The sequence below is a fragment of the Molothrus ater genome, chromosome 13, assembly GCF_012460135.2.
Source record: "Molothrus ater isolate BHLD 08-10-18 breed brown headed cowbird chromosome 13, BPBGC_Mater_1.1, whole genome shotgun sequence".
Taxonomy (NCBI): Eukaryota; Metazoa; Chordata; class Aves; order Passeriformes; family Icteridae; genus Molothrus; species Molothrus ater.
In genome coordinates, this window is record NC_050490.2 from 14,552,597 (window position 1) to 14,567,718 (window position 15,122).

Sequence of the window (15,122 nt, forward strand, 5' to 3'; positions counted from 1 at the left end):
AGAATCTCTGATCTCTTTTCTCCCTTTCATCTGGTTATTGCAAGTGATCACACATATATTCTGCTAGAAACGTTCTTGTGTTTTGGGAAGAAACAAGAGAAAGAAACAATGGAATTTCTAATCTTGGTCTTTGCTGTGAAGTTTTACCATGCAGGATTGGCTGAAAATGCTGACATAAGGAGAAGTGCTGTTGCTACACCCTGCTTTCATCTGGATCCTGCCTCATCCTTCCCCCTTTTTTCACTGCTGGTGGTTTTCCAAGGAGGACAACGTCTGAGTTCTGTCCATGCAGGCACCTTTAGATACAGTTATATCTGAGCAGTTCCGCTGAGAGCAAGAGGATTGGCCTTTGCAGGAATCTAAATGGGAAAGAAGTTGCAGAGCAGGCTTTCCGCTATCCATAGTCTCCGTAGACTAGAACTTCAATAATTCTTCTTGTGAGAGGGGAAAAAGAAGGCATTTTGCCCCTTTTCAGTGAGAAGCTGTGTTGGCTCTTTAGTACCACCACTGATTCCTTGACTGGAGGTTCCCATGCTGTGGTACCTTTATGTGGGTCACCACCATCCCTTCTCTGAAGATGGTAACACCTTATCCCACTGTCTACAAGTAGTAGATATCCTCTGCTATCTTATACACAAGGTCATCTTTGCTCTGTATTTTGAAAGGAAATACAACTCTTGGCTCAAAATCATTCTTGTCAGCTGGCCACTTCCTTGTGGTTTTTCCAGGACTCAGCTCAGGAGAGAGCTGCCAAAGTCCAACTGTGTGATCTCTAGTGCCAGACTGGATCCTGAGGCCTTCCATAATCATTTGAAGTATTGTTAGTTTAATTCTGTCATAATAACCCAGGTTCATTAATATGAAAAAGGAAGATGTAGACAATTTCTTTCTGCTTTTAATGGAGTCACTGGACAACTGAAAGAGGTGAAAGGTGTGCATAATATTCAAAGTGACTGCTGAAGTGAAACTTTATATTAGTAAAACCGATATAAATATCAGTTCTGTCATGCTTGCTGTGTGTGCTTCTTGCAGAGGGGCACCATAACTGGGGCTGGCACAGGATTCATGGCAGTGACCAGGAATGTGAGGGATGTCTTTCCATCTTGCTGATATCTGAAGTGGTTTCCATGGCTCTAGTCAAAACAGGAGACAGTGTCCTGGTGAGGCTGGCACACCAGAGTTTCTATGGTGTTGGCTGAAAATAGCAGGATACCTAGTTTTATTTGTGTGTCTGTTTCTGAGCAGCATTAACGGTGGATTGATGTGGCAGACGGGCAGGTGACTGGCTTGTGCTGGCTCTGTGCCCCAGCCCGGCTCTGGAGCTGAGGGTGCACAACATCGGGGTGTATCCCATAGGAATAGAGGGATTCGTGGCCCCCCTTCTCCCTGGGGACTCCGGCGGATGAGCTGTCCCTGGCTCATGTCAAAGGCTGATAACAGAGGTGGTGTTTGTGGAATGGCGGCAAACGGGGCCGTGAGATGCGGGGCGCCAGCAGCCAGCTCAGGGGGCTGAACCCCGCTGTGTGTCAGTGCAGGCAGGCAGTGGCATGGGGAGATCTCTGCAGCGGGGTCTGGCAGCGCTCGGGCCCGGCGGGGTCAGGGCTGTGCTGGGCAGTTCAGGTGGGACGGCCCGGCCAGGTGGGGCTGGGAGGGGGCGGCGGCCGCTCCTGCTCCCGCTCCCGCCTCCCCCTGAGGGGCGGCTGCTGCGGCCGGCGCGCGAGGAGGCGGCGGGAGCCAATGGGGGGCGGCCGAGGCGGGGAGCGCGGACCAATGGGAGGCCGCGGCGCCGGAGCGCGCGGGGCCCGGGCGGGGGGAGGCCAATGGGGAGCGGCGCGCGGCGCGCGCGCAGCCGAGGGCGGGGAGAGGCGGGGCGCGCGCGCGGTGCCGCCCCTTCCCCGCCGCAGTGAGGAGCGACCGGGCGGCCATGTTGTGCGGGGGGAGGGGAGCAAGGAGTTGAGAGGAGACGGCGGAGGCTCCCTCACACACACGGCACAAGATGGCCGGGAAGCAGCCGCAGCTCCCGCCCGTCTCCCGGCGCTGTCCCCGCCGCTCGCGCCGGAGACGCCCGGCGGGCGCTCTCGGTGCCGCTCCCGGGCGCCAAATCGGGCCCGGCGCTCTGTGGGCTCCGGGGCTTCGGAGGGCGGCGAGCCGGGCTGCCGAGCGGGGCTGCCGACGGTCGGGCAGCAATGGCGCCGGGCTGCCGAGCGCTGCCCGCGCCGCTCCCTCGCCGGGCGGGCGCGGGGCCGCCCTTGGCCGCGGGCAGGGAGAGCCGGGAGCAGCGCCCCGTCCTCGGGGCCCCGGGTGCCTGTCAGCGGGCTGCTCTTCGCCGGGTAAGTGCCGGAGTCTCTGGGCTCCTCATTGTCCTTTGTCCTTGGGAGGAAAAACAAAATGTCCTTGGAGCCGGGAGGGGGAGGGGGCGCTGCCTTCCCCTGCCCCCTCCTTCCCCCCCCGCCGCTCACTGAGGGGACCTGCGGGTACCCTCGGGGACCCCCGTCCGTGCCCGAGACCGGGCTGGGCTGAGGGGCAGCGGCGGGACACGGGGAGCCCCGGTGACCCTCGGCGGCTGCGGGCGCTCCCTTCGCTCTCCTGCAGCACCCGGGAGGCTCCGCACGCCCTGTCCCCGATGCAGCCCCGGGGGGAGCCGTGGCGGGTTTTGGCTCCCCTGTGCAGCACCGAGCACAGGGGGGGCTGCAGACCGGTTCCCCCCAGCGCCGCGTTCAAGGGGGGGTATCTGCAAACCAGCTTGGAACTCCAATGCAGCAGTGCAGGGAGGGGGGAGAGGTGAAGGCTGTACGACAGCATCACTGAAATGTTTAGCCCCGTGTCTATGTAAAGAGCGTTTCTTGCCCGTCGCTGCTCGGATGGGGATATGTTTTTGTAGTTTCTAAGAACAAAGACGCCATGTCCTTTTCTCTTAAAAATAAAACTTGGAGTGGTTTTTCTGTGGGGTGTTGGCTTTTAACTCTTTGTAAACCAGTAAGAGAAACGGGCTGCAGATGAGACCGATTGGTACTTTATGAAACAATAGAGGGAAATTGCTTTCACTGGAGAAACAGCAATTCAGGTGCAGAAGTTTAAAAGAAAACTCCTAGGAATTACGTGCAAATTTGATTTTGCAATTAAAACGGCAGTGTAGAAACTTAAAAGCTTGAGAAAAACAAAGCTCGGTCATGCCAAGTCTACCGTTTAAAGTTGGCAAAATACTACAGTTGTGATTTAGGCGACACTACAAAAAGAAAAGAGTTACTTAAATACGAATTACACGATAAGGAAACGGATGAGTTTGCGTCTGACATGAAAAGCTTTTAAAAAACATTTAATCGGTATCACGTTTGTTTTTATTATTCAGTTTATAGGTTTTTCCGAGATCTCACTGTTACTTCTCTTTACAAAACATTTTAATCATCCTTTCGGTGTTCTGATAATTTAGAAGTTGTACAAGACCTATTGCAAGACTTTCTAAAAATGCAAGTTTAAATGTAATGGCTGACGTTTGTTTTGGGTTGGCTTGCTTTCAGCAATTATCAATTTAAGGGTAAAATTGTAATTTTAAATATATAAAAAGTCCCTGTAGAAGAGCAAGAGGTAAATACTAAAAACTTTAGTTTTAATTGGAGGTTGTGTATAGCCATATTTGTTGGATTTTAATGGTGTACGCTTGTGCAAGGTTATAAAACTCCTGTGCAGATTTTAAATACTGCAGTTGGAGGTAAATCTACATTTTTCGGCACTTCTTCTGCAAATAAGAATCTGTCATTGCAACAATTGAAGTTAGCCCTTTTTTTGGAAATAGAAATACAAGTTTTAGCAAGCACTGGACTTCTGTCACCTTTATGCAAACTGTTTGGTGTCTTTATTTTAGATTTGGATTATGGTGGTTTTATAACCCCAGCAACAGTTCTGCAGTGTAGAACAGGTTCTGGCATACACACTTTGCCCTAAAGAAAGTTCTAGCTTTAGGTGGGTGTCTTCTGGATTTGTCTTAAGTATATTACAGGATAATTTTTAAACACTTTTGACTGGTTTATTTTAATAAAATAAATTAGCAGGTAATTGTCCAGAAAATAAATTACTTGCAATTCATAACGTGTTTTATTTAATACTTCTGCGGCGGGTTTTTTATATTTAAGGTGTAGGTTTGAATTTATATATCTTTTAATCCAGCATAAAAATGGTTTTTAAAATTGTATATTTACAGAATGATTCTACACTTCTAGAGTATGAAGTAATGCTGGTGATAGATATAATTGCTGCAAAATAAAATGATATGGCTTTTCACAAAAGGCAAGAAAAGTTGGCTAGAGGTTGTGCAAATATGGTGTTCCTTGTGTTAAAAGAACATAGCTTGAGATCTGATTAAAGGTTAAAGAAGCTGAAGGCTTTAAAACTGTATTCTAAAGGGCAAAAAAGATGGATTTTTGGGGAGATGAAATAACTAAGGACTTAAAATTCAGAGAAGCTGATGACAGAAGCCATTTTAAAATAACCTTGCTATCAGCAAAGGTTTTATTTAATTTTGTATAGTCTACTGCTAAAGATTTTAATGCGGAAAAAAAAAAGTAAAAGGGCTGAGGGATATTGTGTGATAAATTACTCAGTAAAAAAAATCTTAAATTGGAATTTTAACTTTTAAGTTTTTCAAAATTAAAGTAATGGGAGACAGAAGAGCTGACTGCAGTTCTTCATGAAAAACACAGATCGTGCATGTTGTATGTCAGTCACTCATCTCCAGTGGGTTTTTCTTCAGCCAGGAATGCACAGCCACTCATACTTTTATTTTTCAGAGTTCAGTTCAAAAGGCAGTTACTGTGATCATAAGTTTTTCTCAACTTAATAATTATCTAAAGATTGATAGATTTCAGACATATGACTAATGCTGCCTTTCTAAAGCAAAATAACTGAAAATTTCCATACTTTGTTTTTTCAGGTAGGATTTCGTGAACAGAACCTTATTTCCTGATAAGCTTCCAGAGGATTCGTTCATGCCTTATTTTTCTTAGGTAAGAATGGTTATACCTTGTGTTAGTATGTTCATTTCCTTGTTATTTTTTTGAAACTGGAATTTGCCTTTTTGCTACTGTGCAGATGTGGAAAGAAGAAAGAAATCTCATTTTTATAGGGAGGGGACACATTTTATAAATTGACTTGACTTCTGAAAAGCTTTCCTTTGCAGTTACAGGTAGATTGTCTTCATATAATGTCACGCTTATGTGCTGCTTGGGTATAAATTTCAGTTTACTAAGGCTATTTAATAAGTGGACTGTTTATTTTTATAATATATGGGTACTATATATATGTATTGTATTTGGTGGAAAGGGACAGTATTTGCATATAAACTGAAGTTCTGTAGGTCCTATTTTACTTAATGAGTTTGTAGCAGTAATGTTTGGGGAAATTGTAGAATTTCTATTTGAAGGTAGTAACCCAAGATTTCAGGAATTCATAGAGAAGGAGATTTTTGGGGGCCTGTTTTGTGTTTTGGAGGACTAATGCTTAAAAACGAAAGTTTTACCAACAGTACAAAACCAATATTCTTTCGTTTATTCAAAGACATTTCCTTTACGTGTTTTCAGAAAGTTTGTCAGTCAGAATGTTAGGACTTGAAGAGCTTGTGTGTACCTTGTTTTCAGACAAACCTGGTTTTGTTGTTTTTTATCTTTAAGGGCTATTACTGGATATGGTTCTTCCAAAGATTCTGATGACTGGTTGGGCAAAAGACCTTGAGCAAAATTCTGTACTGTGCATGCCAGGTATGTTACACTGTTGTGGGGTTTTGTTTGTTTTGTGGTTTTTGTTTATTTAATCATCCTGGAAACAGTTTTTTTTTTTTTTCAAAATAAACATTAAATGTTTAAGTTTAAGTGTTTTACCTTGTTGAATTTATTTTCTTTTGAGCTTTGTGCATTTGGAAATTGTTAGTATGTACGTACTACAGCAATGCTAATGTCTCTGCATCATTGAAGATTTTATGTTCACTCACAAGTACAACTTTTTAACAGTCTGCTATGACCATGTTGACATGTGGTGAAGCCAAAGGATTGTCATCTCCTAAGGATATTGTCTAATCAAACTTCAGGAATACTTTTCCTTAGTTTAAGGTATTGGTTTATTAGCAAGGGATGCTCATAAACTTTTCCTTTTGCAGAAATTGCTTATACAATAAACTTTAAAATTCTGGTTTTGGTGTAAATTTTATTCTAAAAGCCTAAAGTGGTACCCACTTGTTCCGAGGTATCTTGCTCTCCTTGCAGTGTAAACAAAGCATCTTTTTAATGTTAATTTTTCTTTTTACACTTCAAATTCTGCATTTAGGATCAGAGTAACCTTTGAGTCAGGCTTTTACCACTCTGTAATTAAAAGTGGGGGATCCTGTTTGCCTGTCTACTTAACTGGTTCCTTTTCACAGCTTCCCGTGCTCGTGTACTTCTGTGCATACTCAGGACCTCAAAGCGTAAGGCGTCTTCATGAGGACACATGTATCAGGATTCCCAAAAATACTTTTGATGATTTGCTTTTTCAAGTTACATAATGAATCATCATAACCAAAAAATACAATTGTGAGCCCCCACCTGAGTGCAGCCGGGTTTTTTTTTTGGCTTGGATGAGCCTTCAGTCTGCTCACAGAAAAGAGATTGTACACAGTTTTCCATAAGCTTTACAAAAATGCCTCTTCAGGTTGTAATAAAGCTTTATCTGCAGTGAGTCACTGCTGATGTTCAAGGTAGAGTTCAAATTATATTTATAGATATTGGACATGTGCCACCATCATGGATGTCCTGCAGCAAACACAGCTAACGAGCAAGGTGATATGTCAGAATGTTCCTGCAACTACATCGTGTGACTGTGTGATGGGAAGTGTGAGAACTAGAAGTTTGTGTTAGAAATTATCTCATACCTTAAGAACAACCGGGCATATCTGAAATCCCACGTAAGTTTTCAGTTTAGAGGGTCAAAAATCACAGATACTGCACAGTCTGTTACGATAAAGGCAAGCCCAGCCTGGGTCACACAAAAGTCTGATAACGCTGATGGGATTGAACCTGTCAGACTTGACTTACATTCCTGGTATTAAATCCTGAAATGTCTGAATCTGCAATTTCTATCTCACCTGCTCTTAACAAAAAAAAAGTAGCAAAGTAAAAATTAGAAAATCACGGTGCTCAAGAGCAGATCTTGCCTGACCTTGGTGTTTATGGTAATGATGAAATTCAGTACTTTGATCTTAATGGTCTTGCATCTTTCCAGTATTGTCCTAATGCTGATAGTGCTGAATAGACATTACAATAAAAACAGCTTTAACTTTTGTGAGCTCTTCAGAGCTGCCTTTTCTTGCAAGAACAACTTGTTTTCAGCTAACAGTGGACTCCCCTCTAGGAAAAGTAGACCTCAGTGTGTTAGATGCACACTACTGGGACTTGAGGGGAGTTCCAAGTTCATGGCTACGCTACAGCGTGCTCGTGAGGATTGAGGGGCGGTCAAGGTGAATTTCTCAGCTTGAGTCCAAGCCTTCTTGGTAGAGGAAGCTGTTCCTCTGTGGGGATACAAACCCCTGTTAAATATTCTCATAGAATAGATTCTGGTAGCACTGACAGCGTACGTGGAAGAACATTGCTGCGGTGATACACATCGTCTTTGCCAAAATACTTTGTTAATTAAATAATACAAGAGAAACTAGAAAATGTGATAGCAGGTCATAGCTTTTGGATGTCTGACCTCACCTCTTGCTGAAAAAGGAGATGCACTGTGTGATGGTTAGTGCCAGTCTTTGGGGGAGGAAGCCATATACCTGTGATGCCGGGCATGTTCTCTGTGATAGGCTGTACTGTACTTCGAGTGTCTGTAATTTTAATACAAAAATAAGCCACAGCTGTTAGGTAACCTAGAAAAAGTAAATTCACGTTTATTTTTAAATAGGGGATGGATTTTTTTAATTATCCAGGCTACAACAATTATAGCAGGCAGTCTGATTAAAAGAATTTGATATTAGATACAGGAAATATAGCTGTTAACATGAAAAGTTAATTTCTTTGAGCCAAGACTTGTATTTCCAAGCTCTGGTTTCTGGCTCGTGGCATAAACCTGTAGCTTTGGTGATTTATTCTGTAGTTGAAGAGTGAATGTGTTTCAGATGTAAAAATTTGAGACTCAAAATACAAGGGGTATATTCTATAATAGTGAAAAATAACTAATGTGAATGAAATGTAATATATTATCAACATCCTCATGCTGTTTTTACAAAACTCATTGTTTGGTTTCTCCACTCATTTCCAAGAAGAGAAGTGTCACTACTACTACATGCTACCACTCTGACACACCAAAGATTCCTTTTGCACAAGTGTGCTGAGGTCAGAAGAACAAAACTCTGGTGGAGTCTTCATAACACTGTCATTAGGGGAAGGTGCTTTGTGGTGACAGCCATGTTAAATATTACCCTCATTAAAGTTTCTGTCAAACTACCATAGCTGTGTGCCTGCTCTAGAACTAAAGAAAACAAGAGCCAACTTGGAAGCGATGATGGCTGTGTAGCTGTGCCAAGAATTAATAAAAATGGCTGAGAGCTGTAAACTGAGAGTCCTCCAGTCATTAACTTCACCTGCCTTCATATAGACTGTAGTTTCTGAGTGGCCTTTTTTGAGTGAAATGATTCAAAGGGCCCAAGTAACACTTGCTTTCCTGGTTCATTTTTCATGCCTTGGATGACTGGTGGATGCCTCATGGCTGATCAGGGTCCAGCAGCCATGTTGTGTTTCTTCTAAAATGGTGGATGGGCACTTCACAGAAGTTCTGTGCTTCCATTTAGTAGCAGCTGCTTGTGCACATTCAAATACATTTTAAAATATCATTAATGCATTTTTAAACCTCTGAATTTCACGTGCTTTAGGATATTCTATGTGTTTCTGCCAGCCTACTGCTATTTTTTTGGTTGTTTCCCTTTTTAAAGCCTTTTTCTATAATAAGAGTTTCAAGTAAATTACATCAACAAAGAAATTACAATCCTTCTCATCCCATGTTTCTTTCTACACCTCTGAGTAGCTGTCAGAAATGGAAGAGAAGAATTTAGAGGATTGCACAGTATGCTGTCACTGGAATAGGTTCATTAATTTTTATGTATTTGAGGCTATATTTCAATATAAGTAGATTCTGAGAGATTACAAGGGAAGTGGTTTTCTTTTATGTGTCAGGAGGATAAACTTGAACGCCTTGTTTCATGGAGTTGAAATTCACCCTGAAAAGGAGGTTCATGAGTTGTTTCAGAGTTCTAGGTCTTTCTACCTTTGCTTAAGGTAACTATGATTAAGAATTTATTGATACAGATTGCCAGTTGGCATTTTCAGAGTCAGATTTCCACATTTGGACCTTGCCCATACATGAGTAACTTTAAGGTAGCGTAGATAATTTGTTCTACATAAATGTTACATAATTGCCCTGCATCCAGCAGATACCTCCTCTCAGTAAAAAGAGCATTTTATTTTCTATTGTGAAGGGCAAGTCTGTTTGCTTGAGCATACTTACACTTGATGCCTGATTGATCTTTTTGAAAAACTTCAAATAATATCTTTTTTGTTGTTTTTTCTCAATGAATTTGTGGATTGGGTCTGAATTTCTTGGGTTGTTTCCAGGTTCTTTAATAACAGGTTCCTTAGTGATACTTTAATTTTTTTTATAAAAAAAATCTGTAGCACATGCTGTGAGCTGGAAATGGTTGGGTTTTTTGTGTTTGTGGGGGGGGTTTTTGTTTGTTTTTTAATGAGGGCTTTTGTAATAAAGGCTAATGCTTGGTCTTGTAGTCCTTAAGGTCTAGATCTCTTTTATTTTTAAATTTATTTTAATTCAAGTGTTTTAATATTCCATTTTCCCTACAGATGTGTTGAGGAATTGATTTACTCACTCTAAGCAAAATAGCTGCTGTTGGTTGAAGCACTGGTAAGTTGTTATTCCTAATAACATTTACTTTTTAGCTTTAAAAAAAACCCAGCAACCACACATGGCTATAATGTTTAAATGGCTGAAGGCTTTGGCTGAACACATTCTAAAAGTCATTAGTGTGTGGCCATGTGTGCATGTGTGTTTCAGAAAAGCTGAAAAGGAGCCTGGATCATTCCTGCTGGGCCCTGGGGAAGTGAGCAGTACTTGGATAGTGCTCTCTCCCTGGCTGGCTGCAGAACAGCTTTCAGAGCCGATTGTAGTTCTGGGGGCTTCCGTGATTTGACTCCAGATTTCACTGAGAACTTTGATATCATAGTTGTGCTTGTTCAGAAGGGTTTTTGGTATGCAGATGTCTGTCTCTAGAGAGGTACTACACACAATTTGGATAACAAATGGTGTGGAAAGTATAGCAGGAAGAACTTGCTGTACAAGCATCTTGTGTTGTCCTTATGCTTCTGTCAGGATCAGTGGGAGCCTTTGAGCAGACAGTAACTGTCTCCTGTTCTACAATTGTTCTGTTTCTGTTCTTCCTTCATAAAACTTTGGCTTTGCACAAAATAATAAATGCCAGTACAGTTTCCTGTATTTTTTTTTAATTAAACTGCTAGCTGATAGACTTGAAATCATTCCTCATATAGTCAAAACATAAAGTTGGCAGGCTTGAGTAGGTAAATTAATTCAGTTCTATACTGGATGAATAGAGGGACAGAATTTTTTTCCATTTCCTTAAAGGGATTTGGTCTTGACCTTTTGTTGTCTCTGGCAAATTTCGTGACTTTCTTGGGAGTTGCTTGTGGAAAGACTCAAGTCTTTTGTCTTTCTCGCTGCTTAAAATTCAGACTTCTTGACTCTGCATATTTAATTAGGGCATCCATTGCATTTTGTGTACATGGGTTAACTTTTTTATGTGAAGCTCTATTCCTGTAGCACTGTGCTCTGGAATATATGCTATTCTTTAAGAGCCAGTTTCTTTTAGTCTGACATGCTACCTGATTGAGCAAGGCCTTCCTTAGGCTTCAAATAGCTTGGGAAAATGTTCCAAGATGCAAATCCACTCATTTTAGTGGCTGGATGGCAGTGAATTTTAGCTGTCCCATGGCTGTGGTTGTTAGCAGAGCCCTCCAGCAGCCACTGCCTTCTGCCCTGCCTCAGGTGCTGGAGAGAAGCTGGTTTTGTACTCCAGAGTCCTGTGCTTCTCTCCACTCCATGGTGTGGAGACTAACACAGAGCCCTTCCGAAAAGGAAAAGGAATTTGTGGGAGATGGTGCTGCAAGCCTTGCCAAGCTGTCTTAGTCTGGCCTCCTGCTGCTTCTGGGCCCATTTGATTTTGGACCAATTTTACCATTTGAGTTTTCAGTCCTGAAGCAAAAGAAGTAGAAAAAGATGTAGCAAAAGAGATCATGGACTTGAAATTAAGTTTTAATGTGTGTACACAAACTCAGTTTTGCTAAGTATTTAATTTCTTCTACTACTGTTGTCTGTAAGTTTTATTACTTTGTTCTTTCAGAAATCTTAAGCTGCTTTTCCCACTGCAGGTGTGTGTTGAGCAGTATATTTCTTGATATGTTTCTTCTCCAGCTATTCCTCAAAACTCTTCCTATGCTATCCACTGATGCCTCCTAGCCCCAGTCACCTGCTAGAATCTCTAAACATGTGACTCATGTTCCATTTTAATATTAATCTTTGTGTGATTGCTACATCTTTCTGTGTGCATTTTTGTTTTTTTTCATTGGGTTTTAAATTAGCTATTGTCAGATCTGGCTCTTTTCATAGAACTTGGCTTTTCAGTTACACACTGAGTAATTATTCCATCCTTTTCTGGTTTACAATCCTTACCTGAAGGAAGAGGTGAATGTGAAACCCTTTAATGATTTTGTTGAAATAGTTGTCTACAAAAGAAGTTGTTTCAAAAAGCAGTTGTTGAAAGTATTGCAATGTAAAAGGTCTGGTGTTGGATTCTCTGGTTAACATGGTGTTTAGTTGAAGCACTGATTTTTATTTTTAACACTCTTTTTTAAGACAAGAGAGAAAATACTCAAAAACAGCAGGGGCTCTAATAAAGTTGGCATACTTTGCTTAATGCAATAAAATTTATTATTTAAAAATAATACAAAAGAGGGCATTTGTGAATAAAGCCATGTGTTATCTGGAATTAACCTTGATACTGACAAACCTGGCAAATAGCCTTTCTTACCTAAAAATACCCAAACCTACATGAGTTGTGCTTTTACTGCTCTGCTTAAGGAACATCTGATGGTGGTAAAAGCAGATTTAGGGCTGTCCAGAGCACTTAGTTCCTGCTAAAGATGGTACAGAATAAAATAATGGACTTAGCTGCCAATAGAGGACACTCCTTTCCTCCTGTGTAAAAGTTACCAGGGGTGTTGTTGAGAGTAAAACCTTGCTTTAATGAACTTTTGAAGTGTAGAAACTTGAGGTTTTGTTTGCTCAGAACCTCATTTTGTCCATTCAGCTCCCTCTGTTGGAGTGAATTCCCTTTCCCAAGTAGGTTACCTCGGTTAAGAGTCTAAACATCAGATTTCATTCTGGAATAGTTTGTAAATGTGTTGGTGTCTAATGCATGAGAATTGTACATGTTGGGCTCCAGTCTCATCCTTTAAGGAATGCAGGGTCACAGTGGACCTGAAATGGCTGAAGCCCTGGGTTTGGCCATAAGCAATGTCTATTGTTGCTGTGATCTTTTAATACAGCAACAAATAATGGCAAAAAAAGCTGAAGAGAAAAACTTTGTAAACACAGGTGTTTTGTAATTGTTGCCTTGAACCTTTAGGCAGGTTGGGAATGGATGGCATGGAGTGCCAACATGTTACCAGTGGTTTTGAAGGAAACTTTGTCAGGATTACAGGACTACCCAGGTCCCTGATTGATCATGACCAAAATAACAGTGCTTGGAAACCAAACCAGCAGCTAGTAGATAACAGAAGCTTGAAAAATGGGCAGATGCCTAATTCATTTTACAGAAGGTATGGTAGACTCATGTCATCTAGGAAAAAAATGGGTTTTTCAGTATCTACCTCAAGTGTAGGATCACTGCATATGTCTTCATGGAGGAGTGTATTTTTGTAACATTATTGAAATTTCTTAGTAAAATATGCCTTAATTCATAAGTAAACAAACACTGTGAAATCTTTTAAAGCAAATGTAAATTTCACAAGTGTAGAGGCTGCTATTAATATTTTGGCCATTCCTGTGGCATCTTTTTGATGTGTAATAACTTGGAGAACAAGAATGTGTTCTTAGTTATAATACCTCATCAGTTCTGTTTACTGCTAATTATTTTACAAGGTTTAGAGAAGCATTTAAGATGAAGGTCATGGGGTTACTTATGAAGTTCTTGGTCCAACCCAACGTAGGTGAACCGAGCAGGGAAATTTGCCCTGAAATTGCTTTTGGCAGGCTAACCCAACTGAAAAGAGCCTTTTAAAGGGTGACTAATACATAACTAAATTACCTTTTTTAGAGGTGGGGAAAGTTGATGTCAGTAATTGGATTTCTATATATTAAGCTTATTAAAAATAACTAAAAATAATTTTAATGATCTTATTATTTATGGGATTTCCATTGTACATATGTTAGTACTTCAGAGTGTTTGATAGTGTCAATAATGGACAACTTTGTGAGGGTTTTTTTCCTGTTTTGATACTTCAGTCAAGGCATTACCATGAAAAAACATTACAAATGCCTAAATAGATTTGAAATTAATTTGGTGAGAACTGGAAGAAAAAAACCAAACCAAACCCAAAGCAACCCCAAAACCAGCTTAGTGTGAGGGAAAAACACCTTTACTTAATACATTGTTTTAACTGAGGATGAGTTGAATGTTTGAAACAGAGCATTTCTTTACACTTGAAAGTTTTGTTTCTGAAAGCATGAGTGTCCTGGGGTTGAATACTCCTGCAGCTATGCATGTTTCACAGTGCAAAGTGAAATTACTAGATGCCATATTCCACTTCTATGTGCACGACTTTCCTGTTCTATTTAAAACAAGGAAGTCTATAGAAGAGCATAAAACAGGACATATGGGCACTTGTGAAAGTCAGACTGGGGCTTGTTGCACTGCTTCCAGTGCTCTTTGCCTTGCTGTAACTGGTTATTTTGAGGTGAGACTGGGGAAGCTGGGATGCTGAGGCAGAGACCACTAGATGGCCCCACTGTTTTTTTGCTGGGCTGTGGGTAATTTCTGCATCCCTTGTCAGAATCTGCCCAGGATTATCAGGGAGCAGAGTGGTGGTGAGGTTGGCTTTCAGGCTAAAATGAGGTTAAACCTATACATATTCAAAAAAATAAATGGATGTTGGAGTGCAGATACTCAAAATCATGAAGGCATTTTCAAACCCTTTTTGCATGTCAGCCTACAGTCAGCATTGGTTTCAAAATGATGTTCCTAACACTTAGTAATTTCCTGTGCCTAAGTTTTGCATGTGAGGAGGAGTAAGGTTTTACTTGAAGTAAATTGAAGTTATGTTTCTTGGAAGAAGATAGGAAGATGGGAACATTGGGTTTGTATTCATCCATGTGGATGCTGTTTGTTCAGTTTGGTTTGTCACTCACCTGTGAGCTTGGTTGCAGTTCCATGATGAGTACAGTTGGAATATGGCTCAGGAGCCTTGCTGAAGGTAGCTAGTGTGACTTGTGACCATTTTTGTCTGATTTCTGGTGTGTCCTTTCCCACCAGTAACCAAACCAGTCGTTCCATTTGCTTGTGTGTGTGCTGTTGCACTGTACATCTTTCATGAGCTGGAAAACTGGGTTAAGATGGTGGAATGTCTTGTGTCCAGTCACCATCTGTCTATAAGAAACCAGTTTTCGTTGGTTTTGATGGATCTTTGTTTTTGAAGAAAGGAGCTTGAGTAGTACTTATTTAAAAATTGAGGTTTGTTACAAGAACCTTGGTGTTCTACTAAGCAGTGTCAGTTTCAGGAGATGGGCCAGTGCAATGAAAATGGTTGCAGGAGCAAATTTCTTTGATTTCCCACCACAGATTTCTCTAGTGGTTTAAAAATTTCAAATGGAACTCATAGATCCTGAAAGGGTTCTTGGACTTGTAATATTTTCTCCCACTTTTTTATAGTTTTGGTTAAATTTTCTTTTAATTCTCAAATTGATTATTTGACACTGTTTCTGATAAAAGTAGATATTGTGGTCTATGTAACATGGAATGAAGCATCAGTTAC

At 41.3% G+C, this 15,122-nt stretch overlaps 1 protein-coding gene across 1 annotated transcript in view; it reads left to right on the top strand.

The window, feature by feature from the left end:
* Nucleotides 1–1,907: 1,907 nt before the first annotated feature.
* CHD2 (chromodomain helicase DNA binding protein 2) overlaps nucleotides 1,908–15,122 on the top strand; it is a 71,537-nt gene continuing 58,322 nt past the window's right edge. Inside the window, exons 1-4 of the mRNA XM_036389532.1 lie at nucleotides 1,908–2,330; nucleotides 4,928–5,000; nucleotides 5,664–5,750; nucleotides 9,864–9,924. The gene's annotated coding sequence lies outside the window, so the exon portion shown is untranslated. The remainder of the gene's footprint in view (nucleotides 2,331–4,927; nucleotides 5,001–5,663; nucleotides 5,751–9,863; nucleotides 9,925–15,122) is intronic.